Source organism: Aphis gossypii, chromosome 2 (genome assembly GCF_020184175.1).
Source record: "Aphis gossypii isolate Hap1 chromosome 2, ASM2018417v2, whole genome shotgun sequence".
Classification (NCBI taxonomy): Eukaryota; Metazoa; Arthropoda; class Insecta; order Hemiptera; family Aphididae; genus Aphis; species Aphis gossypii.
The window spans coordinates 35,845,670-35,873,446 of record NC_065531.1 but is presented as its reverse complement, the minus strand read 5'-3'; the positions used below and the strand labels follow the sequence as shown (position 1 = coordinate 35,873,446).

The 27,777-nt window shown below is 23.6% G+C and overlaps 1 protein-coding gene across 7 annotated transcripts in view; it reads right to left on the bottom strand.

Moving 5' to 3' along the window:
- The window catches only part of LOC114127237 (tachykinin-like peptides receptor 86C), a 110,913-nt gene extending 97,622 nt beyond the window's left edge, over window positions 1-13,291 (bottom strand). For all 7 annotated transcript variants that reach the window (XM_027991444.2, XM_027991451.2, XM_027991441.2 and 4 more), the window contains exon 1: window positions 13,159-13,291. The gene's annotated coding sequence lies outside the window, so the exon portion shown is untranslated. The remainder of the gene's footprint in view (window positions 1-13,158) is intronic.
- Window positions 13,292-27,777: the final 14,486 nt, after the last annotated feature.

Genomic DNA, 27,777 nt, shown 5'->3' with positions numbered 1-27,777 from the left:
TAGGTATTGTATACATTTTCTAAAATTAGTAATAAAATGTGATATAAGAAATATTATTAGTATTAATATTAAATCATTACTTATAATGAAAATTAAAAATAGTTAATATTAGTTTTGACTAATGAGGGTATGATACTACCTTTTTAACTCATGGTTATTGTTGCCGCCCGGAATGCAACAATATTAGTAGTAGCGCATTATATGTAGCCTTGATGCTCTGGACTTAGAGCCTATAACACCGGCACACTTTTTAATTGGTGGACCACTTCTTTTAGCACCAGAACCCGATTTGTCAAAAGAAAACATAGATACATTACGGAGGTGGAAATATGTGCAAGCCTTGATGCAAATGTTTTGGAAACGTTGGTCAAAAGAATATTTGCCACAGCTCCAAGTTAGAGGTCGTTGGGTATCTCAAACTGAACAGATGAAAATTGGAGATATAGTAATCATCAAAGAAGAATTTGCACCACCAGGCAAATGGAAATTAGGAAGAGTAGCAAAAACGCATCCAGGTAGTGATGGGATTGTAAGAGTAGTCACTTTAAAGACATCAAATTGTGATGAGCTGAAAAGACCGGTAGTGAAGCTATGTCGTCTACCAGTAGAGCCAGAAAACTCTAATATTGAAAAATAGAACCAGATGGCTTAAGCCTTAAATGTTGAAATCAAGATTTCAACGGGGGGAGAATGTTGCCGCCCGGAATGCAACAATATTAGTAGTAGCGCATTATATAAGCCACTTATTATATAGGTCAACGGCCTATATTTGTCACCGGCCGATCACACACACACACACACACAAACACTCGCATGCCGTCCGCTATATTTGTTTTACTGTTTCTATTGTATTTATGTTATCTTCGTTTGTTAATTATTGTTATATTATTTCGTCGATTGTGAATTATTATATAACATTATAATGTATAGAAATAACGCGATCACGGAATTGTCCGTCGGCTGTATAATATTATAATGAAGTTAGTCTTCTCTCCAGCGTTAACGGAATAACGCCCTCGTCGTGCGCTAATCGCCGCGTTGTTTATTATTATATCATACGTTATATGTTGTGGCGTGAATCGCCACTTATTTTATTATATTGCAGGCGCAAATCGCCACTTATTTTATTATATTGCAGGCGCAAATCGCCACTTATTTTATTATATTGCAGGCGCAAATCGCCACTTATTTTATTATATTGCAGGCGCAAATCGCCACTTATTTTATTATATTGCAGGCGCAAATCGCCACTTATTTTATTATATTACAGGCGCAAATCGCCACTTGTTATTTATATTATATTACAGGCGCAAATCGCCATTCTTTATACCTAAAATTATTTGTTACCTATCTATATCGTTTATTTTTTAGTGTATTATATTTAAATTGTTTCGTGTGTGTGTGTGTGCAATTATTATATAGGTGTTTTTAGGTAGCGGCTGGCCAGCAGTGCACCGACAAGTCTGTGAGTTATTATTACTATTATTTTTTATACATTATTATTTTATTATTGGTTGTGCCGAACCGGCAATCTTTATATTACATTTATTTATACATATTTTTACTTGTTGGGCCAAAAGGGCCGTAAATTTTATTATTATATTATAGCTATTACCATACCTCTAATTTGTTTACCATTTTATTATATTATTAGTTACCCCTTTTCCTTTAGTATTAAGTACACACACCCACAATCATACACACTTACACACACCACTGCACACTAGCACTCTTTGGTCTTGCTCGGCGACCCCGTCCACTTCCTTAGAGTCGCTATACCTACACGCACACATTTACACAGGTCGGTCGGTGTGCAGCGCGCAGCGCACGAATTATTTTGGTGACCGGGCGCGCGTATTAGCTTTATATGCTCCCGGCCCGTTCAGTTATATTATAGATATTATATTAATCGTAGCGATCACTGATCAATATACATTCTGATAATTAGTTCTTACCGTTATAAAATCTGGTTCACTTATAAAACTATCATAAAGTGATATATTATAGAGTATAGACAAATAGTAAACTTAGGCCTTAGGGTTGTTCAAAATCCGTTTATACAATATTTTATCGTTGACATAAGATGTATAATAATAATAATAATCGTTGCTTCAAATTAATCGAATCCAAAGAAGTGCCAAACACCAAATATTTGTATCTAGCCTATATTTTTTTATATTTTATTTATGGTACGTTAGCTGTATTGCTTTCTAATTCTAAAAACGTACTATTACTTTCGTAGTAATTTACAATAAAATAAAATATACTTTATACTTTATACCATGTTAATAAATAAATAAAATATAATTCTAAAAGTTATACAATTTAAAGCTTTGATCAGAATAAGACAAAAATTAATGCTACACAAAAGCAAAAACATATACGTTTCCACCAAATCCACCATCATTTATGGTAATATGAAATTTATTTCGATTTTAATTTATAAATTAAAATGTAGTTTAAATACTATTTTTAAATATACTATTATTATTATTTAAATGTAGTTGTAACTATATTTTAATTTTGTTTATCTACATAGGATAAACTCACGGATTCAGAGAATTGTGATAATATGCTCTAAATAGTTAAAGTAGGTATAACAATAGTAAATCTAAGTAGGTTATTTAAATAAATATTGTTTATGCTCAATATTATTATTCTTTAGTAAATTTTAAATAAATAAAATAAATAAATAATTATAATTAATTGCGGTGCTGTAAATATTAATACAGTGCGCTCTCAGTAACTCGATGTTAACAGTAGAAAAAAAAATCAACTTACTAATAATTATAGCTATCAGAAATTTATTTATTAAAAAAAAAAATAATAATAATAATAAATTTCGTTGTTTACATTAAAGAAGTAAAAAAAATATACATACCTACATACTATTTTTAAAGAATTGAAAAAAAATATACATATAGGTTCGTACATATCATTTTTAAAGTATTGGCCTAAAGGTTATTTTTTTTATTTAAAACATTGTTTTCTATTCTATTTTCTAAATAATTGAGTAGGGTTAATAAATCTTCCATACCTTGGGTTTCAATTTATTTATTAAATTTTTCTAAAGCAAGTGTATCATTGTCCAATATATCGGAGACAATATTGTTTTATAAATATATTACTACATGTATTTAGTTCTAAATTTGGATAAGAAAATTCGAAATATTGAAATCTTGTTTAATTATTTTTTGAATTAAGAAGATTATTTTAATACTAAGTGTTATTGTTATTTGAAGAGGAATTTTATTTATTCGAGATATCGAGAATTTCGAGTTATCAATATTCGAGTTACCGAGATTCGACTGTAAAAGATTGTAATATAATAAAATCATTACATTTAAAAAATACATTTTAATAGATTTTATTGTTGCTTATAGATTTTAATGTAATTTAGATGTAAGGTTGGGTTCTTTGGGTTAAGTGTTATTGCAATAATAGGAAGTTTTTATGGTTTTAATTGTAAAAATCACATTTAAAATCTTATTTGTATTATAATAATTATATTTTTAATAACTCTTATGACTATAATAATATTTATAAAACGGTATCTTGTCATAGATCAAATACATCAAAGATAGTGCTTTACAAGAAAGTATTATTATTAGGTGACAATATGTCATCAATGTGGTTTTTACAATTCCAAACGCTTTTATCACCCATAATATTTGCATAATGAGAAATATTACAGTTATAAGAATACTTCTTGAAATCAATAACGCGTGAATTTCTTTTTCTATCAATGCACTTCTTTGTTTCACAAAATTACCAAATGTAAGAATAGTTATATACTTTTTATATTAATTAAATAAATATCTATTAAACTTTTGGTATTATTTTATTAGCACCATTTGTAGTCTTTATCAGAAAATAAAATGTACCTATTAGTTTTCTGATATGTAGTTTTTTGAATGATTCTAAATTAAAAATAGTCCATTATTTTAAATATATACTTTAATTGAAACAACGAACTTTTACGATTTCTTCAGTATGTTATAGTATTCGATTAAAAATCCACTCAATCATTTTTAAAATATGTATGTATGGAAATATAATATCTCAATACCAATTAATAAGTAACACATACACTCTATTACCCTAGTGGTGAATACAGTTCTAAAATTAATACCCCTTATACATGTATAAATAAAACTTTTTGTATTAAACTTGTAGAATTTTTAGTGATGAAGTTAAAAACGTTGTTATTAAAGGAATCTATTGTGTAGATTAAGGTACAGGTTAGCCATAATGTATAATAATGGAATGGTATCTAAGGGTTAGTTTTCTGTGGAGACGTGGAGATCAACAAAGATAATCGAGAGTGGATAGTCGAGGCAGAAAAGAAATGTATGTTAAGACTTTAAGAGAGAGTGCAGTACTTATAAATATTAAACATGACATTTAATTTTGATTTATAAATTTAATTTCAATGAAAAACATTATGTGTAAGTACATAATGCTTGCTTGTATCTAATGATTATTATTTTAAATTATTTAGGTTTTTAATTTAAAATACTTGTGTTAACATAGCATTAAACTTTGACAAAAACTATATTTTATTATGTTTTTTGGTTATTTATATTGTATTATTATAATATATATATTGCAAAATTTTAATATTGTAAAATGTAGCCGGTGCAACTTTCTAGAAAATTTGTTTGTTTTATGTTTATCTACCAAATGTTTTTTTTTTTTTACTAAAAATTATAAAATGTACAAATGTCTCTCAAAATTACATAATTCATATTTAAATAATACTATATTATATACTGCCATTTAAAATGTATACAAACCAAAACATTATTATTAAGTAAACACTTTTTGAATTCTACAATCATATAATATAAAAATAATGCTTTTAAACAGTATCTTTCATATTTTATACATTTATCGTTAGTTAAATTTTTATTTTATATCAAACATTAAAATAAAATATTTTATTAGATTTGATTAGGTTAGGTTTGATATTAATGTGATTAATACTGAAAATTGCTACTTTTGAGTTAAAACTGAGTAAAGCCATTTAATTACTAAAAATCTTTTTTAAAATTGAAAATTGAAATTATTCATACAATAAAGCGTGTTTTTTCCAAAAAAAAAAAAAAATAATAATAATAATAAATTATAAATACATAATTTCATAAATAATAGAAGATGCATTCATCACTCCGCTTAGAATCTAAAAGAAAAAAATTACCTGTAATATATCTTTTCATTTAAATCATATATATTATATTATATTTCTTCGTATATATATATTTATATAAGTTTTTAAGTTTTTTTTCTCCAAAATGTTGTTAATACGAAATCCGATTAAGATAAACGGTCACTGCCAGCTGCCCGCAAGCGTAAACACGTTAATTCGGTTGGCTAAATTCATACGACTCAACCTAAGTTTTGCGACCGTGAATCATTTGTACAAAGTTAGCCACAAATCCATAAATTAACTGTTTTTTAGTATAATATATAAATTAACATTTTTTTCGACTTTTGCAAAATTCATTATAATACTAAATATTTTTAAATTGTTGGTGGTTAGGCAGATTTTTAATAGTTTCGTTTGAATAATAATGTATAAAGCTATGAAAAATTAAATATGATTTTGCCTTAAAAACAGATACGTTTTGATTTGAATTTTGGCTTTCGAAACGCAGAAATACTTGTAGGTATAAATATGTTATAGATCATTAATGAAAATTAAAACATTTATTTCATAAAGGGATATAATATATCTGTATTAGTATTATAACCATAAGTTATTTAAATGATTTAATAACTGGGACCTGACTAATCTAATCTTATCTTAATCAAATGATTAAAATATTTAATTTTTGAATGAAGTATAAAATAAGTGATATTAATTAATATAATATATCTCACAGAAATGTAATACTATATCACTACGACTTTATATTGAACTAAATAAAAGTGAATATTTTGATTATGATTAGGTTAACTGAATGTCTAAACTTATTAATTATAAATAATTATTGAAAACCATTCTACTAAGCGTAATATTATTATTGATGTATTTTACGATCAAATAATTCTATTGTACCTAATCTGCCCCGGAGAGTTGATTATCAGATGAGTAGTTGACTAAGTTGACTAATGTTGCATTGACGGGGGACATGATTTAATTTGTGTGATACAGACATATATGTCATTAATAATTGTATTGTTGATCCACAGATTAATCCACTACTATTAAAAATACTTAATAATATACTATTCTCTCTCAACATAGGCATAGATTTTCTCATTAAAACCAAATCGAGTGATTTAAGAGAAAACCATTTTTTTTTTTTTTTTAAATAAAATAAAAAATAAAACATATATATTAGGTATATAGTATAAACGTGATATTTTAAATTCTTAAAAATTATCTTACTAACAATGTTCAATATTTCGTGTTGAAAATATATTTAAAAGTTTATTGAAAATATTAAATTTTGTCAGTTAAATAAAAAAAACAGTCCATTTTCTTTTTCTAAAAATCCTCAATTACGAGTATTATTGAAATTGTAAGTAATATTTTCTATCTATATAAATTATTGCTTATCAATTAATTTTATTTTATTGAAAGCTGGTTCCGTAAAATGCAATCAAATAATAATAATTTATTTAAAAATTACGGAAATAATACAAAAATGGTGCTTTTATTTTAAGAATTATTAATAATATTTAATGTAAGATGCCTATAAATCATAAATACTTAAAACTATTAAATTAACCAGAAATTATTCAAGCAATTTTTTTTTTTTGTTTTTACATTATTTATTATAGAATTTAAAATTTGTTTTATTTTCTATAATAAGTTTAAAAGATGTAGTCTTGATTCGAATCACAAAGGAAAAATCTATCTTGTGATGGAACTTACCGGTATTTAAAAACATTTAAAGTATTATATAGTACTTATAAAATATTATTATGTTACAAGATCATAGCTAAATATTGAAAAATAATTTATTTTATTATATAAATTAAACTTATCATATTATTTTTATTTAAATATGAACAGCGTTTTGGTTTCAAAAATATCATGCATTGTATGTATAATACATTAATACATTATAAATATATATATTTATAAAAAGTCATACATAAAAAAATATTATTATATTGGTAATGTATACGCATTTCAATTCATTGTGTGAAAAATTGAAAAGAAAGATTTAAGATGAAAAACTATTGTGGTAATTAACAAAAAAACAACAAACTATTTATTAAAGTGATACAAATAAATAGAAAAAATAGAAAAAAAAATATAAATAAAAACGCTAATAAGTAATAATTAATGTTTAAAAGTCTATCTAAATTCTTTTTTTATTTAGTTTGTTCAATGTTGTTTGAAAAAGTTTTAAATTAATTATAAATGGGTACTACCTATTCATGAATCATGAATCTTATTATTTTTGTTATCTTTTGAATTGTTAAAATTATTAACAATGCACTATTTTTAACTTAATAAAAAAATTTTGATAATATTGTAAAATTTTTTTGATTTATTCATATCTCAGGAGTTAAATTTTTTTAGTTAGATAAAAAAGACCATTCATAATTTAATATTCATAGTGCTTAAACTTTTATTATTTTATCTAACTTTCAGTTGAATTTACTTAAGTATTTATATGAATTTGCAGAATATTTGTTTTTTATACTAATAATATTTTGTTTTTTATTTATAACCATTGGTTTTAATTTTAGTCTTTAATTTGAAAATCTTAAATGTTTAAAAAATAAACACAATTATAATTATTACTAGATAGAACTAGAGGTACTTATACAATTTCAGGGTTATTTTATAAATTATACTATACAATTCATTAACGGTATAATATTAATTTTGAAACCAAACAGTCAGTGTATCCATAAACAATTATTTGGGTCCTACGGTTTTTATGTTATGTTTATTATGTAAACGTTATTTCTAAGTAGATAACAAAAATACGTATACATGCAATATTATTATACATAATATGTGTTTGAGCTGTAAAGAATATCATTATTTTTAATCAGGGAGGCACTAAACGTACTTATAATTAAATTGCTGAAACATGTTACAAACCGTGTTGAGATTGGTTTACACTAGAATGTGATAAATAATAGCCAGCGAACTTAATGTGAACTTTATTGTTGCTATAATGAAATTGTATCAACGTAAAACGAGTACCGTCACAGAATGCGGACAATTTTAAATAACGGTATAAAATGTTTGTTATTTTACATAGGTACATGTTTTATGCGATAAACTATATTATTCGTATGAATTCGCGAATATGTTCGCTCTCTACATAATGTATATACAAGCTGTTTCCGAGGGTTCCATGCAAATTGTTAGGATGATATAATGGTAGTGAGTGAAGTCGAAATCATATTTTACGTTTAGCAGATGTGTAATATTTTTAAATAGGTAAATCATTATTTAATTATAAATATATTGCAATAATAAATACACCAAGAGAATTTTAATTTACGGGTACCGAAATCATTTTAATGCCTCAAATGATTTTTGAAATTATCCGTCAACAGTCTCAACTCTCAAAAGCATTTAATATTATATCAAATAAATAATTTTACAATTTTACAATAAAGTGTTTAAATTTTAAAGCCATTGTAAAATAAATGCTTTTAAAAATACTCCATTTGGAAAACGCAAAATAGATTTTCGATTTCTTTCACAAAAATAAAGTTTCTAAACCTTTATAGCACGACTCATTTTGAACATATTTCAAATTTTAGTTTCCTACTACCTACAATAATATCAATGACATTGAATTATAGAAACAGATGTTTAAAAAAATAAATTATTTAAATATATAACGCGATTCACTTAAAATATAATCGCCGCCACTTTTGGGCCACAACCGACATTTTGGGAATCTCTGCACTATATATTGTACATATAATCATGAAATAGTGTGCAATGGTAAATTTTAATAATTGGTTTAAATATAAGTAATATAATATCTACATCGATATCATATTATGACTTACTTTAATTATTATTCTATCCGTGGTCTGCGTACTCCAATAAACTCGTATATCGAAACGTTGTTATAGCTTTAATATTATATAGTATTATTTCGTTATTATCATAAAACACATAATTGTAATTAGGATGTTTCCTCGTTACCTCCATCTGAACGTATGGTTAGTGATTATACGGGTTTTAATGGTAATATTCAGGTTTCAGAACAAATAATTTACTTTTTGCTTAACTCAAATCCAAGCAGAATACTGAGGAAATTTATATAATTTTGCTAAAATTCCAAATATTAAATTGTAAATAGTATTTTATAATATTTCTGTGGTATTTTTTTCAATTTAATTTTTTTAAGTTTTTATATTGTTTGTTTTTTAATTTAATATTTATTATGCGTGAGCGCAGATTATAGATACCGATAAAAACATGATTTTTTTGTATAGTTATTTTTTTTTTTAAATAACTGAATATCTAATAGATATAATTAACTCATTTTCGTTTATTTTTCTTATCCATTGCATCAGTCGCGGGTAACCCATAGCTATAGAAATAAAAATATCACATCGTTTTGATAATAATGCTGCAAGTAAATAAACTCTAATTGATTACTGATATATCCAAGGTTTCTAGTAATACTGTCTAATGTATGTAATACTCGTTTTGATCACACACGATAACGTTCGATAAGTCAACTCTTGGTCACGCTGTTTGTGGCACTGCTTCAAGTTGTTTTTTAAAGTATTAATTTAATTTATAAAATATAGAAAATGAGAAATTATAACTTCCTATATAGTTTTAAAAAGAGCAATAAATCTAAGTTCAATTTTGCAATTTTTCTTCTTGAAATGGATATTTTTATATTTTAAAATAATAGTATTTGAGTTTAAGGCTCAACCATACAGTTTTTTTTTTAAATGTAAAAAATATTGAGTTTAATTTTTATTCTTCTCATTTTAATGTTTTATATTGCAAGTCTTGAAAGTTTAAAATGTTATTTTGACGATTTCATGCGATTGAAGTCTCAAATCCTGAATTAATATCATTAATAATACGTTGACAGTAAAACTCATTACCTTTTATCGATGTTTTTTTATAAAAAGGATGAAAAGGAACATTTTTTAAAAATGAATACCTTTTAATGTTATATACACATAGTATTAAAATTCTAAATTTGTAGATTTTCGAAATTTCTTTAAAGGTTTAAGTATAAAAAACCTATATATTTTACATATTTTATACCTATATAGTTTTGTAATTTATGCGAAAATTACATTTTGTGTACAATCTATACTTAATAAGATTAAACAACGCGTTATATTAATCTTCATTCAAAGATGTATGTCAAAATAGAGAATATGAAATTCAACTATGAAAATATTACTTATATATTTATAAGTGATTTCTGTTGAATTGTACATTTCATTTGGTTTCAAATAAATAAGTTGAATAATATTTCTCATTACCTAAGTATAATAAATAGTTAATAGAAGAATCAATAAATATTTTTTACTGAAACTTTATGGAAAATATTATAATGTAACAGCTAAAAACATATTTCATATTACACAGAATTTGTATATATTTTTATATATATAGCAAAGTAAGCTAAGAATTGATTTATATTACAGATAATTACAATTTTAAATTTTATTTGTTATTGTTTAGATATTTACGGTAATTTTGTATAAACAGCTTTGTGTTTTGTAATTCTGTAATAAATATATTGTTTTATTTTCTACTTTAACATTAAGTTTTTATCAAATAATTTATGTCAGGTACTTAACGTCCTATTTTCAAGAAATCATCAATATTATTGTAGATCTACACATTTTATCACTTAATGTTACTTTATAAATGTTGTTTATTGTATTAATTATTTTTGGCGAATATATATACATATTTTACGACACTTATTTAAAGACATATTTTTTAATTAATGCAACCTTGAATAATTATTTATACACTGTTAGTTTTAAAAGTCAACAATTCTATTTCTGATTATAACGAATGACAACTGGTAAGGAATGATATGATGCTTTATTTTACAATAATAGAAATAATCCATCAATCAAATGAGAATGGCTGAAATAATAATCTTAAGAATTTGAAACGTAATAAAGTACCTAGCTAGAATAACAAATGTAAGCCTTACATTATTACTGTATTTGTTTTATGAATTATTATCCTTATAAGTACAGGATTTAAGGAGCCTTATGGTCTGAACAGATAACCTGAAATATATGAATATAAGTAGACACTGAAAGTACAAAAATGATTTTCAACAAGAAATTTAAAATATTTTACATTTATGATATTACGACCAGAAAAATATCTTAATTTATTTAATATTTTGTATAATATGTTTAAAAATATGTAAAATTATAACCTTCATCACAATATATATTTTTTGTTGGTAAAATTAAGTGAAAAACGATAATAGTTTATTAATTTAAGAATTGATTTATTTTAAATACATTTTGTTTTTGATTCATAATAAATTTACAAAATTTAATTTTATTTAAGAATTTTTCGTCTGTGTTCTTTGAGTTTCAATAATATACTGAAGATGATTGAAATATAATAAAATATACGTGTATATTAATATATTCGTACTGAATAATATTATAACAAAAACGTTATACAGAAATGGAATTGAGCATTAGAAATTATATTGAAATACACAACACTGATGTTAAACTTTTATAAATATACTATTTATAATTTCATTATTTACAGAAAACATAACGGATACATACATAACATAACCTAACGGATACAACTAGAAAATTTGACTTAAGTTTAAAACAAATCAACTATCATCAGGCTTGATAATTTAATTATTTTAGTTTTGTTCATTATTATTTTTTTTTACTATAGTTTATACACAATTTCTCAATATTTTATATTCATATTAGTACTAATATGTCAATATTGTTAAAAACACACATGATTTGTTGATGTTTCTTTTTGTATTCAACTAATTATAAAAGTTGAAATAATGTTTTAGTATGCATATATTTTTTTTAAACGTCACCTGTATTTGTTGGACAATAATAGCCATAACCAATTTTAATTTTGATTCCTAGAACGGATTGTTAAAAATTGAATTTATGATCCAAATAAAATATGAATAGCATTGTTTATGATACATAATCAATACATTTTGAAAAAGTTTATGAATGCCACAATAACGTTTACTTATTTCCAAATAAATGAATGTTTAAAATCTTTAATTCAATGGAATAGATAATGAAGGGACTTGTTAATTAAAAAATAATGTGTATTACAATCTATATAATATATAACTATTTTAAAAGTAAGTAGATACTTGAAAATGTTTTAAGGCTTATGTATTGGTAATTCAATATTGAATAGATAAAATATGTAATTAAAAAGTTATTTTTAAATGTTACTATTGTAAAAAAAAATGTAACTTTAATCAGAATCATTCTATAAAATACATAGAAGTTATTTACTAAAATACTAATAATTCTGTATTTCTAAAACAAATAATCTTATACTTAACACTTATTTAGAACAAAATACTTAAAATTCATACAAATGTAATTTAAATTATATTTCAAATGAATAATATTTATTTAATACTATAGTTACCATATGACTGGAGTTTATAATTTGTATATATTGTATGTATTTATGATTTTTAAAATAAGTTTTGTGCTTTATGTGTGTATACCTATTTATACATAGTATATCTAAAAATCATTATATAATAGAATCTTAATCGAAAAATTGATAATAACTACATCAGCAAATCTATTATAATATATATAATTCGTATTTTATTATAGTGGAAAATTGTTTATATTTTTTTATATACCAATATAATAATCTAAACTCAGAGCTTTTGGTAATATTCATACACTATATTATTGAACTATCAGTTAAAAACGAGTCAAATAATATATGGAACGTTCAACATGTTTTATTTAATGATACGATTCATAAAAAAAAATGCAACTACAAAAATTGAAATCCTAAACTAAGACGACGATTATATTATTATATTTTGAAACTATTTCATTTACATGAGAATATATTAAGCAATTTTATATGTTTATTGACGACCCATCTAATTCGGCCGTCTCTTAAAATGACATAGTTTTATTCAGTGGATATCACACTCTATTAATATCTATTAATCTTACCTTTCAAAAAAAAACAAACAAAAAAACACCGGAAAACGCATACGAAAAGGTATCCATTAAGTTAGTGTTTCGTCGTCGGGGATGATAAGCGTGTTCGAAAACTCGATCGTTCTCACTGGGTTCAGCACGTGTCACGACTGGTCGTGGGATTTGAGAGTTCCGTCGGTTTTTCCTACGGCGCAAGGTCACATTTGTTTGTCCCACTCCCTACACAACTCTTATTCACGAAAACCCTGTGCCTGCGCGTTGGTACTACTTAGGGTAGCAGAACGCTGTAAAATAACCATTCATGCTACAGCTGGATAGAGTTTAAATGTATATACACAAGTAAAATAATTGTTATCGTTATACATATACTATTTCTAGTTCCATAAACCGCGTAAATATCTATATATTACTATGTTAGCGCTTAGTTTAAAATCTAAGTATTAGTAGTTGTGTGAATTAAGTAAACTTACCTTTTTATATTTACTGAACGCAATATTACGCTTTAAGCTTAAATTATACGTATGTTTTATATTGAATAAAATTTATTGCCAAACGAATGAGTATGTTTTTATTTATTTTGATAAAAATATTTTTAATGGAAATAGTGCGAAGGTATACGATTTTAACTAGTCATAATAGTATTATTTATAAGTAGGTATAATATAAAACACTTTATAATAATGAGTAAACATTATTAAACCGTGTTAAAACATTATAATTTTAATAACTAATTGGTATCAACATATATTTTATACAATTTTAACTAGTCATTAACAATGGTCGAAGTTTGTAAAAAATTAATAATTTTTCAATGTCTTTCTCAAAACATTATCTGCACATCGGGTTGGTTTGGCATTGTAGATTCTTATATATTTGGAATAATAATATTAATACCCAGCAATAAGTATATTATATATATATACTAAATAAAATGAAATTTCAATTTTATATTAATTGCTTTTTGTTAAATTGTTATACCGTATTGCAATTTCGCGGTAACTATATAATATAAAAATGTTTTAATACATTTATTTGATATTATTTTTTTGAGCTTATTATAAATTATTATAAATATTATATTGCATATTATAATGTTAAATAATAGTGCCGAAGTGAGATGATAAATTAGTAGTTTAAAATTTGGTTTTACGAAGTACTGCAGTGTAAGTACTGTATTTGATCTGTTTTCAACATTTTTGAAGTATTGTACAATTTTCAATAGCTTCATAATAAAATAGACGATTCTTTTTAATTCGTTAGATCTTATCTAAAATTAATGGATTAAAAAATAACAAAAAAATGTAGAAAGATGAGGTTCTTATTTGAAGAATGAAGTTTGTAATACCAAATTTAATACTTCATGAGAAGTGAGAACTTGGGAATATAAAAAATTAGTCTTAAGAGTTAAATATTTAAAACAATTTAAAAATCAGAATGTTAAAAAAATTAATTATTGAATCACAAAATAAGGGAGGATGAGCATGTTTGGCGGATTACTATGTAAACATAAACATTATTTCAAATACATATTTATGTTTAATTAAATTAAATTTAGTTTAAAACTGTAAATACAACATCGGACGACTAATTTAAATTGTTTTGCCTAATATAATATTAAATATAAGTGATAGCCAGCAAATACTTACTTCAAGTCTGCCTACATTCATAATGCTTATAATGAAAGTATTATTGTGTAAGTTTAATTTTTTTTCTCTTTTATGTTAACGTACATAGTTTATTTAAGTGTATAATTATCAATTTAAACATGCGTTGTATTTACATAACTATTCATTTGATGTCAACCAACGATGTCGAAAATCCACAACGTTGTCGTTGTAGTAATTTATACAATTTAAACTATGATCACATATTTCGACACGATTCTATAACAGATAATAAATTATAATATATATATATATAGTGTATACTGTGTATAGTTATACTATATAATATATGGGAACCTTTGATAAAAATAGCTATAAAAAGTTTGTAACTTGTATACTTCTTTAAATAAAATGTCTGTTATGTACAGCAAATACCAACAATATTTTCTTTATATGCCCTTTAGATACAAGGAAATCCAGCCGTTATAGAATTTATTGTCTAAAGTTGATTCCCTTAAATCTTATAACGATTATAGTATTATAACGGTCATTCTATTTTGTGCCAATACGTTGTTAAAATTGAGGCCGTCGAGTGCATTTTCATAGAAAGTGTTAGTTGACATTTTTCTTGTTTATATATCTAAAAGTTTATTTTGTTTCATTAACGTCATAATATGGTTTAGATCGTAAAACAAATCATATCAGTTTTAGAATATTATTTATGATGAAGCTTCATTGGTTTAACTTTATAGAGTTAGTTTGGATTATACGACAAGTCATTTCAAGTGCAGTATAATTATATGCTTGTATAATCTATAATAATATTATGTATGTAATACTATATTAAATATGTATTTATAATATTATATATATATAAGTAATAATATTAATAATATTGCATTTAATATCATAACATTTTACATTTTACAACATCTACACATCAATATTAATGTTTATTATTATGTGTATATAAACATATAGGTATTCTATAAACCGTTATTAGATTTATTAGTCAGTAAATATTTTCATCTATAGATATATAATTTTAATGCAGTTTATGTGTTTCTGAAAATATATAACGTCAGAAAATTATTGTACGTACTCCATCAAAATTACATTTAAGTAACGCATAAATATTTTACATACCTTCAGTATTGTAAAATCTCACATAACATTCAATAATATTTAAAAATATTTTAATTTATAATGAACAATTATTAAAAGTATTATACATTAAAGTTTCAAAGGGTTACCAAAAGCTATAATAATATTATTTATTTTTGATATAAACTTTACTTCAAATATTAACAATATTATGGTACATTTTGAAATTGTTTTTCATTTATTTTTAAAACGAAAATTGTTTCATTTGAGTTTTGAAAGTTTTCTATTCCTACAGCGGCGCACTGCTCAAACAGCTCTTTAAGATAGAATTTTCGTGATCACTGAAGTGCTTATATTATCTGTTTAGATGGCTTTTGTTATTTTCTTTATGAGTTTTGTGAGTGTTACTCGGTTTCAGATCGAGGAAGATTCATACTGATGTTTGAATGTTTTTAACTAGTTCATTAGGTGCCAGACTGAAGTTGAAAGTGCGACGACAGTATAGCTGCGTATTATCACGCTCATCAAATCAATATAGTATAATATACTCGTAATATTATAGTTGTGATGTCATAATATATTTGTGAATTTTGAATTGATACAAACATACAGTCACATTTAAATGAACGTACTTGCCAATTGAATTGTGCTGTTTTCTTATTGTTATACATATTTTATACTCTATACAACGATTTTGTGGTTTGTATAATATGTATAATGTATAATAAATAACAGATTGATACGTTGAAAATTCATATAGTTTCATATTGGATAATTTAATTTAAACTAAACAAAATGCATTTAATAGTCGTTCAAATATCTCTTTTAAAACATTATTTTAATTGTATAGTCTTTATTTAATTTATTATTAGTTTAATAGTTATGTGTGGGTGTGCATGTTTTTTTTATAGTTTTTTTTTTTACGAAAATTATACTTTTTTTGCTATTTTCAAACTATATCATATTACAACAGGTTAATTATTATTTATTATAGGAATACAATATATCCAATCGAATGTTTTTTTCCATAAATATTTGTTCGATTTTAATTAAATTTTATTTGTAAACAATTATTCAACAAAGTCATTATTTTAAAATATTTTCATGATTTATATTATAATTACTGTGTTTAGGGTTCGTTTAAATCAAGTATAACTGATTTAAACAGATAAAGCTTTAATATATTCCTATTTATAACATTTATGAAAAATAATGTTTTGAAATTAATCTAAAATAATTCATAGCATTAATTTTAAATGAATAAAATAGTATTATTATAGGTATTATAGGTACCTATCTATATATTATATTTCAATTTTAAATATTTTTTCAAAATAAATAATATGAAAAAGCGTAATAGTTTTGTTTGTATTACACAAAGTTCAAAATAATGAAGATTTTAACTTTCAAGTGTTAACAATATATTTTAAGTTAAAAAACTTCTATTTTATTTTTAAAATATAGTAATTTCATAATAGAAAACTATTGCACATATAATGTTTTTATGAAATTTCGAAAGTATCATTATCTCAGAAATGTTGATTCTACATTTAAATTTTTAGTTTCAAGTTATAGTTAAAACATTTAAATTTAAAATACCGTGCAACTTTTGATTCAATAACAGTTATTAAATAAATAAATAAATAAAACTAGAGTTACTATAAGGATGTTGTTTGTGTTTGCACATTGTGTTTTTATGATATTTTAATTTGTATACAAGCTAACTATGATAATGTAAAATATATTTAAAAATGTTCATATATTACAGAAATACTTAAGTAGCTATAAGCAAATTTGCTATGTACGTTTAAGTTGCAATCAAAAAAAATAAAAACACGAAACCAATAATAATAGAAATAAAATATTCAATATTTTTTCAAATAAAAGCAGTTTTTCGTATGCAACAGTTTAACTCAATTATCGTCAAATTTAACATATTATATTTATGTTACATACTGAATGACAAGATATATTTAAAATCTACTATACAGTAAATACTAAAACTACTTTATGAAGTTTTATCTAGTCCTAAAAATATTTTAATAATACATAATGATTATTTCAAAAAAAAAAAAAAAAACAAAATTTTAGTTATTAAACTATTTAATGATTCTTGTTTTTTGGTTGACAGATTAATTATATCAACTAAATAAATATTTATGTATATTCCTGTTATTATTACTTTACCATATTAGTATTAAGGTATTGATTTTAAATACAATATGTTAACATATCACTCGTTAATATGTTGGTTCTATACTATACATGTTAATTAAAAATCATTTACCTCATACTAAAAGTGTAAGATCTAATTAAAAATAAATATTACTTATATATTATGGTTTGGACTTATGATTTAAGCCAAAAATCCTTTCAATTTTTGATTAACTACAGAATTGTTTGTTATGATAAAATGTTTTTAAAACTATTTATTTTCGTTAGTATTATAGTTTGTGTGAAATACATTAACATAATTATAAACTGTATTCAAAATATCAAAATATTTAAAGAATTAATGTTATAATATAATTATTTTATTATGATAATAAGATATTAAAAAAAGTATTTTACATAATGATATAGTATTAAAAATAAATCTATGTTAATTACCTAATTTTTGAAAATGATGATCATTTGCTTTTTATAATATATTTTACTTTACATTTTAAACACTATTCGATTTATAATAGATTTTTACAGATGAGATTAAAATATAATTCTACTGTTGTAGTGTTATTTATAATGTTACATTGCCCTCAGTAATTAGTTTTAGGGAACTCGTGATGTGAATTCACAAAAAACTTGGTTAAACAGATTGTGTATTGTTCTTAGGTAAAAACATGAAAAAAATATCATTTGTTATTATGATTACTTTTGATTATTATGTAAACTATTCATTTTCGAGAAACGGCTTGTATGGTTATAATGCGTATACAAATGGGAGGATAAATTATTTTCAAAATTAAATTAAGGCGTGACTAACACAATAGGCGCTTTGAAAATCAACTAAAGGAAAATAATATTCCTGTTAGTTAAATGAGGTGGCATACCTACGTAACGAAGTGAAATGACTGAGTATATATAATAACCTAGATATGTGAATTTATTTGAGAAGTGTAGTAAGGTATCCTAATATTATATTTTTTGAAATATTTTGCATAAATAGTGCTAAGATTTAATAGGAACTACTAGTAATTAGTAACTTTTATGCTTAACAAAATACATTCTGTGACGCGATTATCATGTGCGATAAACATTATTATAATAGAATATAATGGTGCTAGAGATTGATTTGACAAGTATATAATACCAGTAAATGTAATGAAATTGGCGAACACTTCGATGTATTGACCTACAAACTTAATAAACTATTGAACAACATAGGTAGATACTTGAACATGATGCTGTAATAGTATAACAATATTATGTTAAAATATAAAAATTAAAGGGTTGTTTTAAACATGGTTTTCGACCAAAACCAATGTTATGCAATAATTATTTAATATTCAAATAATAATATTATAACAATTATAATGATATTTCATGTTTACCAATGACAACGTATATTTACCAAGTACATTAACGTCATTACTCATTTTCGGTTTGTTTTTTCGTTCTTAAACTATGTTTAGTTTTTATGAGTTATGATGTATTTGTATTTTATTTCATATGTTATATAAAATACAAAATATAATAAACGTTCATTGTATAAAATAATATACTTAAATGTTTTAATTTCTTAAAATTGGTATACGTTATAATTTAATTAAAATCAATACCGCTTTAATTATGTACGGTTGCTTGAGAATATACTAGGTAAAAATATTACATTCATAAGATTGATTATATTGTTATACTAATAAGTCATAACCATACAAATGATCTTTTACTTTGAACTCGATTTATTTATTATTAGGAAATCAAAAATATATGTTTATTTGTACGGTAATTTTTTTGTTTTAATGTGTCACTGAATGATATTGCTGGTTCTATAAATACAAGCTAGATAAGAGAGTTTTGTGCGATTAAATAGTCACTAAAAGGCTGTTAATAATAATATATGCGTTGTTAGTCGGTCAATAAATGCACGTTGAGATATCAAGATAAACTTTAAGAGAATACCAACTGTTAATGGAAATTGTTAATGGACCGTATATAGTTTAGGTAGGTAAATTGATTTAATCACAGACACAATTGATTGGTACTCACAACACAGTCATGTGTGATGAATTTAAAAGTCAGATTTCAGCATGATTACGATACACTATATTAATACTATATAGTAAGATTCATTTTTAAATGGATTATATATCATGAATACTCATCATAATTAATATCCATTAGTTTCTAGTAGTGTTAAAAAAAATGTCAATTTATTATTTTTATTGATTAACAGAATTTTGAAATGTTAAGTATAATATAATATTGTTAAAATTTAATGATAATAAACGTTAAACATTTGAACCAAAATTATTATTTTTGTAACATAAACAATTTTGTTTTATCTAAAACTTGAGTATAATGCTGTTATAGCCCATTAGTCTATTAAATATTCTTAATTAACAATAGCTATTTTTTTTAAATAAAAATGTATTCAATATAATTAATTATTTATAAAAAAAGTTAAGGTATAGAAACTCAATTTATCAAATTTTAAATAATTACTTGTTATAAATTAAAAATTTAATTTGCAGTTAGTTTATAGAATAATTTCAGTCGATATTTTTAAGAACAATAATCAATACTCAATGATAATATGTAGTAATCGAACCCTTCGTAATCACCACAATATTATGACCATCCTCGATATAGCATCAAACCCCTATAAAGAATATCATAAAAATGTACATAATCATTTAAATTTATATTCTTTAGAGTCTAGACCTAGTTTATACAAACCATCGACTGAAAATAAAATGATCCAGCAACCTTTTAACTTGATTATTATTCATACTCAACTTTATTAAAAACCAATACTTGAACTCAGATATCTAAATAACTTACTGTGATGTTATTATTACTTAAATAAATATATGACGTGTAGAGTACTATTCGAATGGATATTTTATCTATGTGATCATGTAAACATAATTTTTTTTTATTACTATTAATCGTCTTACGAGAATCACAAATAATTCATATTATAGATGTGTAGATTTTATAAGAAAATATTTTCTTAATTTGACAGCTTTTAAATTTAAATCTATGTGCAATGTTACATTTTATACGTCTTATTGTAGATTATTAATTATTCTACCGTATATAACAGGGGATTGGTAACTCGAAGTTAGTAGGAGGCCAATTTTTAGGAAATTAAATGAAAGGAAAAAAATAATACAAAATATGGAATTTAATTAGCATTTATTTTTACTGCACAGTTTTTAACGAATTCGCCATTATTCAATGATTTTTTAGATTTTGCTATTTTGTTAGAAATAATAAATGAAGCCAATAAACTTGATTTTTGTGTAGTTCTTGCTTTTATCATCACATTTTGTTATAATTGAAGTTTTCTTTTAAAATCAATAACAACATTCCCAGCTGTTGCATCACCAATGTAATATTTTTCATATTTAAACAAATGATTTGTCATGTAATGTCTTCTTAAATTATTTTCTTTTAACACCTCAATAATGCTTAAAAAAACTAAACATTGAGTTTTTTTTTGTTTGTTAATAATAAATAAATAGCCATGATTCTCTCACGAAGCATTAATAGTTTTATTTTCATTATCAATTTTTCACATTTTTGCGGACATTATTAAGCACTTTAAAACACGAAAATAATAAATTCAAGGGCAGTACGATACGAATGATACGAAGGTACTGATATAATTAAAAAGGTCGGTACATACAGCAATAGTTAAAAGTTATACGTATACTATAAACTATACCGATAGTGTATACTATCAATGACATTTAAACATTTATCGATGTTCAATACAAGATAACAATTATTATTATATTAATAAGATAAAATATATACGATAAATATTAAAATTGTATGATATAATTTGAAAATGAAGCATAAACTAGATAAAAAAGGCTCGCGGGCATATGCGGTCTGTGGGTCGCCAGTTGCCCATATAATATTAACTAAATTTTCTACTCTGTATCGTCACACCCACACAGTTTGCCTAATAGTTGCTTTCTTTGGTGTATCGATCAGAGATAAGATCTCGCCACACTTTATTTAACGTGGATAGAGTGTTGGTTAACCCTAAAGTTAAATCATAAGTATAAATCATTATTTCTCTTGGTCACTCTGCTAGTGTTCTCTATAATCTCTCTTTATACAGTTGATAATCTTTGTAAACATTTAAATCGTCTAAGTTTCTTGATTCGTGTGAAATGTTTATTGATGGGTTGAAATTCAACAATTCATCCAGTTTCCTACAAAATGGTTAGCAGATATTTGTTGTAGTTGTCGTTTTCAAATAGTAGATGTGTACTACCAATTTTTAACTAAATATTTTACTCTTTTCTATTACCACAAATATAATTTTTATGAAATATTAAATAAAGGATATCTAAAAGTAGGTATATAAGAAGTTATTTTTTTTAGACTAGTTTATTTTTATTCGTTATAAACCAAAATTAATTCTAAATCATATGAACTATAAGTAAATAATTTAATGTATTTAATTACATGGATTTTTTTCTAGTATTTATATTTGTTATTCTATTTTATTTACTATATTATTACTTAAATAAAAATCTAAAGATCCAGTGCATTGATATGTTTTCAACTACATGAGGTCACGTCTGTTATTATTCCCAAGAATCATGGTGGTTTAAAATTGCTTTTATATTCTATCTTTATTTAAGATTTTTGTTAATTAAAAATCGTTATAAATTACAAAATATATAAATACTGAGTTCACATTGTTCAATGAATACCCAATGACGTTATTAGTTAAATACATTTTCATTTTTACCATTTTAAATAATATTTTTTCTTGAAAAATGTAAATACTTACTTTAATTCTATTTTTTTGTCAAAATGATTATGTAATATATATATATAATATGACTTAGTAAAATAATACATTTTTTGAAACAATCGTTCACTGAATTACATCAAATTATATTTTAAAGAAATAAAAAATGACAATTAACATTTTTCTTTATCTAATGTGTGTTTTACTTGAATTATTTACTAAATTTAATGAAGATTGTTTTTATATCGTTGACATTTTAAATGGTTGATAAATTAGATAATTAAAATAATAAAAAATCAAATCAAATATCATAAGTAATATTTATTTTTTATAAAAATTAACATGTTAATAAAAAAAAAAAATAAAAATAAAATCACTATAAATGATATTTACAAAAATTAATTTTGATTCAGTAGTTCTATTTTAATATTTTCAATAATACTTGAATAATTAATATAATATATTTGTGTTGTATAGTTTTGATTTATATTATGTAAAAAGATTTCATCAGCTGTATATTATTAAAATGTATACGTTATAGTAACTATGTCTATTTTGGCATAATTTTGAATACATTTTAACAAAAATATGTTTAATACCCATAATTAAATCAAGATATAATCATATTTATATTATATAATGTAGGTAAATTATATAGGATTTTGACGTTTAAAATAATTAAAAAAAAAGGAATAGATTTAATAATTTAATATTATCGTGACTCATAGTTTTTGGTATATCATATATATTTTTTTATTACAATAAGTTAAACAGTGTTAGGTCAGATTCAAGATACTCATATTGCAAAGTTTTTGACATTTAAAATTATGTTTTTAGTTTAATATAATTAATTGTTTAATGTTACTTTTTTTTTCTTGTTTAAATTGATTTATTAGTCTGATGAATAATATTTATGAAAACGAATGGTATTTGCATAAACTTTATGTCTTTTTATATTACTATCAAAATATTATATTTGTATTTGAAATAATTATAATTAGATATGTATAATACAACATATACTTACACACACACACACATATTCATATATTTTCACAAAAAAAAAGGTTCTTATAACATTTAGGTATTTTATTTAGTATTATTATTTTAAACCTGTAAAAAATATTATTATAAAACTACAAGTTGATTAATTATAACTATTAGGTATTACTTTAACTTAAATATTAAATGTAACAGGTAAAAACGACCTTTTTTCTGGTTGGGACATAAAACAATTGTTTTTTATTTATGATGATATGTTGTATGTGTTTTGTGCGTATATGTATAATACGTATATAATATGTTTCGGGAAGCGGAAAAGTGCTAGAAAAGTTTACTTTTATTGTATCGTAAAGAGTTTTCATTTCATTCATATACATATATCTTACATAAATATATACTTATACTAACCTTTCATATACCTGTAACGTAATGTAATATTATTTATTTGAATTTTATAAAAAAACACACATATAATAATATTATTAAGGAAATAATATGAAGGTATCTATTATTATAGATTCAATTTTAAATTTCTTTATGCGAAAATACAAAATATATGATTTGATTAATTTTCAATGTTATTGTAATTTTTTTTTTTATAGATTCTGAAAATTTCATATATTTCATATAGTATATTTTATAGTATATTATTATGTGTATCTATATAATATTATACCCACTTCAATATATTATAAAATCACATTGTTGTGAATTGAAATCTAATAATATGATTTCTTATCCCTTAGATGTCGAAAACTCAGTAAAGGAATTATAGGTATATACGTGTTATATAATCTTGCACTGCGTAATAAATGGGGCGTATCCTGTTATAGAACAAAAAAAAAACAAGTCAACAATATGGGCGTAATATTATTAAAAAAAAAAAATAATAATAATAATCCAGTCAGTCTCACTATCAACAATTCTTTGAAACAAAAACTATGGCATAGGTTAGTTAACTTTCGAAAATTAAAATATTTTCAGAATTAATTTTAAATTCCATTAATTAACGACCAATTTTCTTTTTTTTTTTTAATTAAAATGTTTAGCATCTGTGGATAAAACAATTATTATCCTTTGTTCTATTAAAACATTCGTAGAATAGATGTTCAGAAATTTAATTTTTAATTAGCTTTATATTATTATTATCTTAATTTAATAAAAAAGAACGTTTAAATCAACTTTATCATTTACCAATTCAGAATTATACAATATTATGCACACAGTAATTTAAATTATTGTATATTAAATACATGATTACATATTAAACATCCATTACATTTTATGATAAATACATATTATATTGTATTATTGCCAATATTGAAAAAAATAATAAATTATTTTTTAAATTTTATAATATTACAGCTATGTTTGGTAGATAAATATATATAATAATGTTTTTAAGTGACTTACAAATATTATATTACGACTACAGGACTTCTATATGGTTTTTATAGGAATATAAAAACTGTGTTTTTATACACGGTATATCATGAAGATATGACAATTTTACATTAAAATTACATTTGAATGTGTCGGATTATTTGGTACACTTTATATACATTATAACAAAACGCTAAGATCTTTGACAATTTATTGTCTTAAGTTTACGTAAACTGATATCTTAAACGTTTAGTGTCAATATTTATTTTTCAATATTTCATTATAGTAATAAATTATTAAAATATTTTTTTAATTTATTAATTTTATTATTTCAGTTTTAAAATTATGTTGACACGGCGCTTTAGATAGGCAATTTAGCTACACTTGTGTTTTTTTTTATATTAAAAATTCAATTTTATTTTTAAAATGTCATTCATTAATACGATAAAAATTAATAAGTCGTTAGATGTATATTAGAATATTATAGTACCTATTGATTATAGTAATGTTATATTCATATTGTCTCTATATCGACTGAACCCCTTTTAAAGAATACGAGTATGAAACAATTTTTCATATTAATAATATATTTTTATAGTAAATAATTTATATTTTTAAACGCATAACTCAATGATAACAAACATATCATTTTGTTAAAATGTTATAATATCATCGTAGTATAATACCTAACTGTTAGTAATATTGTACAACTAAGCCGATACAATATGCATTATTAGAGCCCAATAGAAGTTAAACACTAAATCGTCGAAAACGATACTAACGATATTAATAGGTATTATTCACTTGCTAAATAATTGTCGACAGCAAAGATATGGGTCTAAATCATAATATCATTAATACCATTCAAACATACAATATACGTAGACACATATATGCTATACACAACTATATGATATGTATATGTGTAGAATAATGTTATAATCGTCATGTTTTGATCTATTGTCTTGTGCCACAGAATATTTCACCGTCGTGTTAGAACGTTGTTTTCACTATTCTGCCAACAAATCGTTGCACTCGGAAGCACCCATTTTATACACACACACACATACACATATATTTGTAACACGCTGTCGTCACCGTCGTTTTCTCGGCCGTCACCATACGCTTTTTATACACAATAGCGCAACGAAACATTACGCTGTATCGCAATAACGGCATTGTTTGTGCACTGTATTCGTTTTTTATTAACGTTATTATTGTTATTTTTATTTGTCACATATTACACGTCCGACGGTTTTTACGGGTACGACGTGCGTCCATTACGGACGTGAGTCAACAATCGTGTTTCGGTCCGCACCAGTTTAAGTGTGTCTACCAAACGCCGATAGTCGAATAACGTGCGACGACCTGATCTTCTGACGATCTACACGTCACGACCATGTTAAAAGAGTGTCGTAAAATCAGCCATATTCCGTCGTTTATGCGCACGAAAGATTTTCAATACTTAAACGATAAAATAAAGCTTACTCTATTCAACGAAAATCTGTACTGATACGCCTTCGTAGTAATAATATTATATAGAGCACGTGAGATGATGCCATGCGTCGTCGAAAAATGGTTGTTTTTGTTTATAAAATCGAATGTTTTGTGCAGTTAAGTCGATGTAGTCATAGTGTACTCGAGCTTCAAAGTTTAACCTTGCGCTGTAGAAAAGTATTGCATCCGATAACTGATATTTTTCATACGTTTTTTTTCGGTTATTTTTCATGTACCTAATAACACACATTTGTAATTATTGCCATCTTATTAAAATAATCTTATTGAAAAAATACAGTTTAAAATTATATTATCAGTCGACGATGTCGATTGATATTAAGAAAATATAAATTATATATATATATTTGTTGACTTTTTGTCGGTCAACACCTTTTTTTTCTAGATACAGAATATTTTTTAAACAGATGTTTTTCATGAATTCACATAACCTCATATATTTTTAATTTTATTAATAAGTAGTCACAGAGGTACTTGCTCTTACACAATGCAGAGTTTTCTATTAACAATATTTTTAGTATTATTTAAAAAAAAATAAATTTGGTGCTTTCGATTAAAGTACGTTATTTTTTTTGTTTTTTGAAAACTATACATATAATGTGTTTGACATTTCCATTACATTTTGTTGTACGTTCCAGAAAAGTAAAACCTTAATGTGTTAGGTATTACTATAATAACAGTAAGCTATTATTTCTTGTTTTTGTTCACTCGCAAAAATATAATATTATATAAAGAAAAGTTTCAAACAAATTTTCGTTCGTTTTTCCCTAATATTTTTCAACATAGTATGTTTAATTATTACGTCAATATATTAATTTTAACAACGTATTAATTAAATAAAATACTTTGATGATTGTAAAAGGTTTATAATAAGTAAAACAAGAATATAAATTATTATAATTTCTATAATATAATATTTAAAAAAAAAAAATACGAATTTAAGCATATTATGTTATTGAAAATTAATTTATATTTGACTTAAAACTTTATGTTTTTAAAATGTATATCATTTTTGCTTCATGTTTATTTTAAAATATAATTGTCTTTATAAGCATCAATAATAATCATAATATAATATATTAT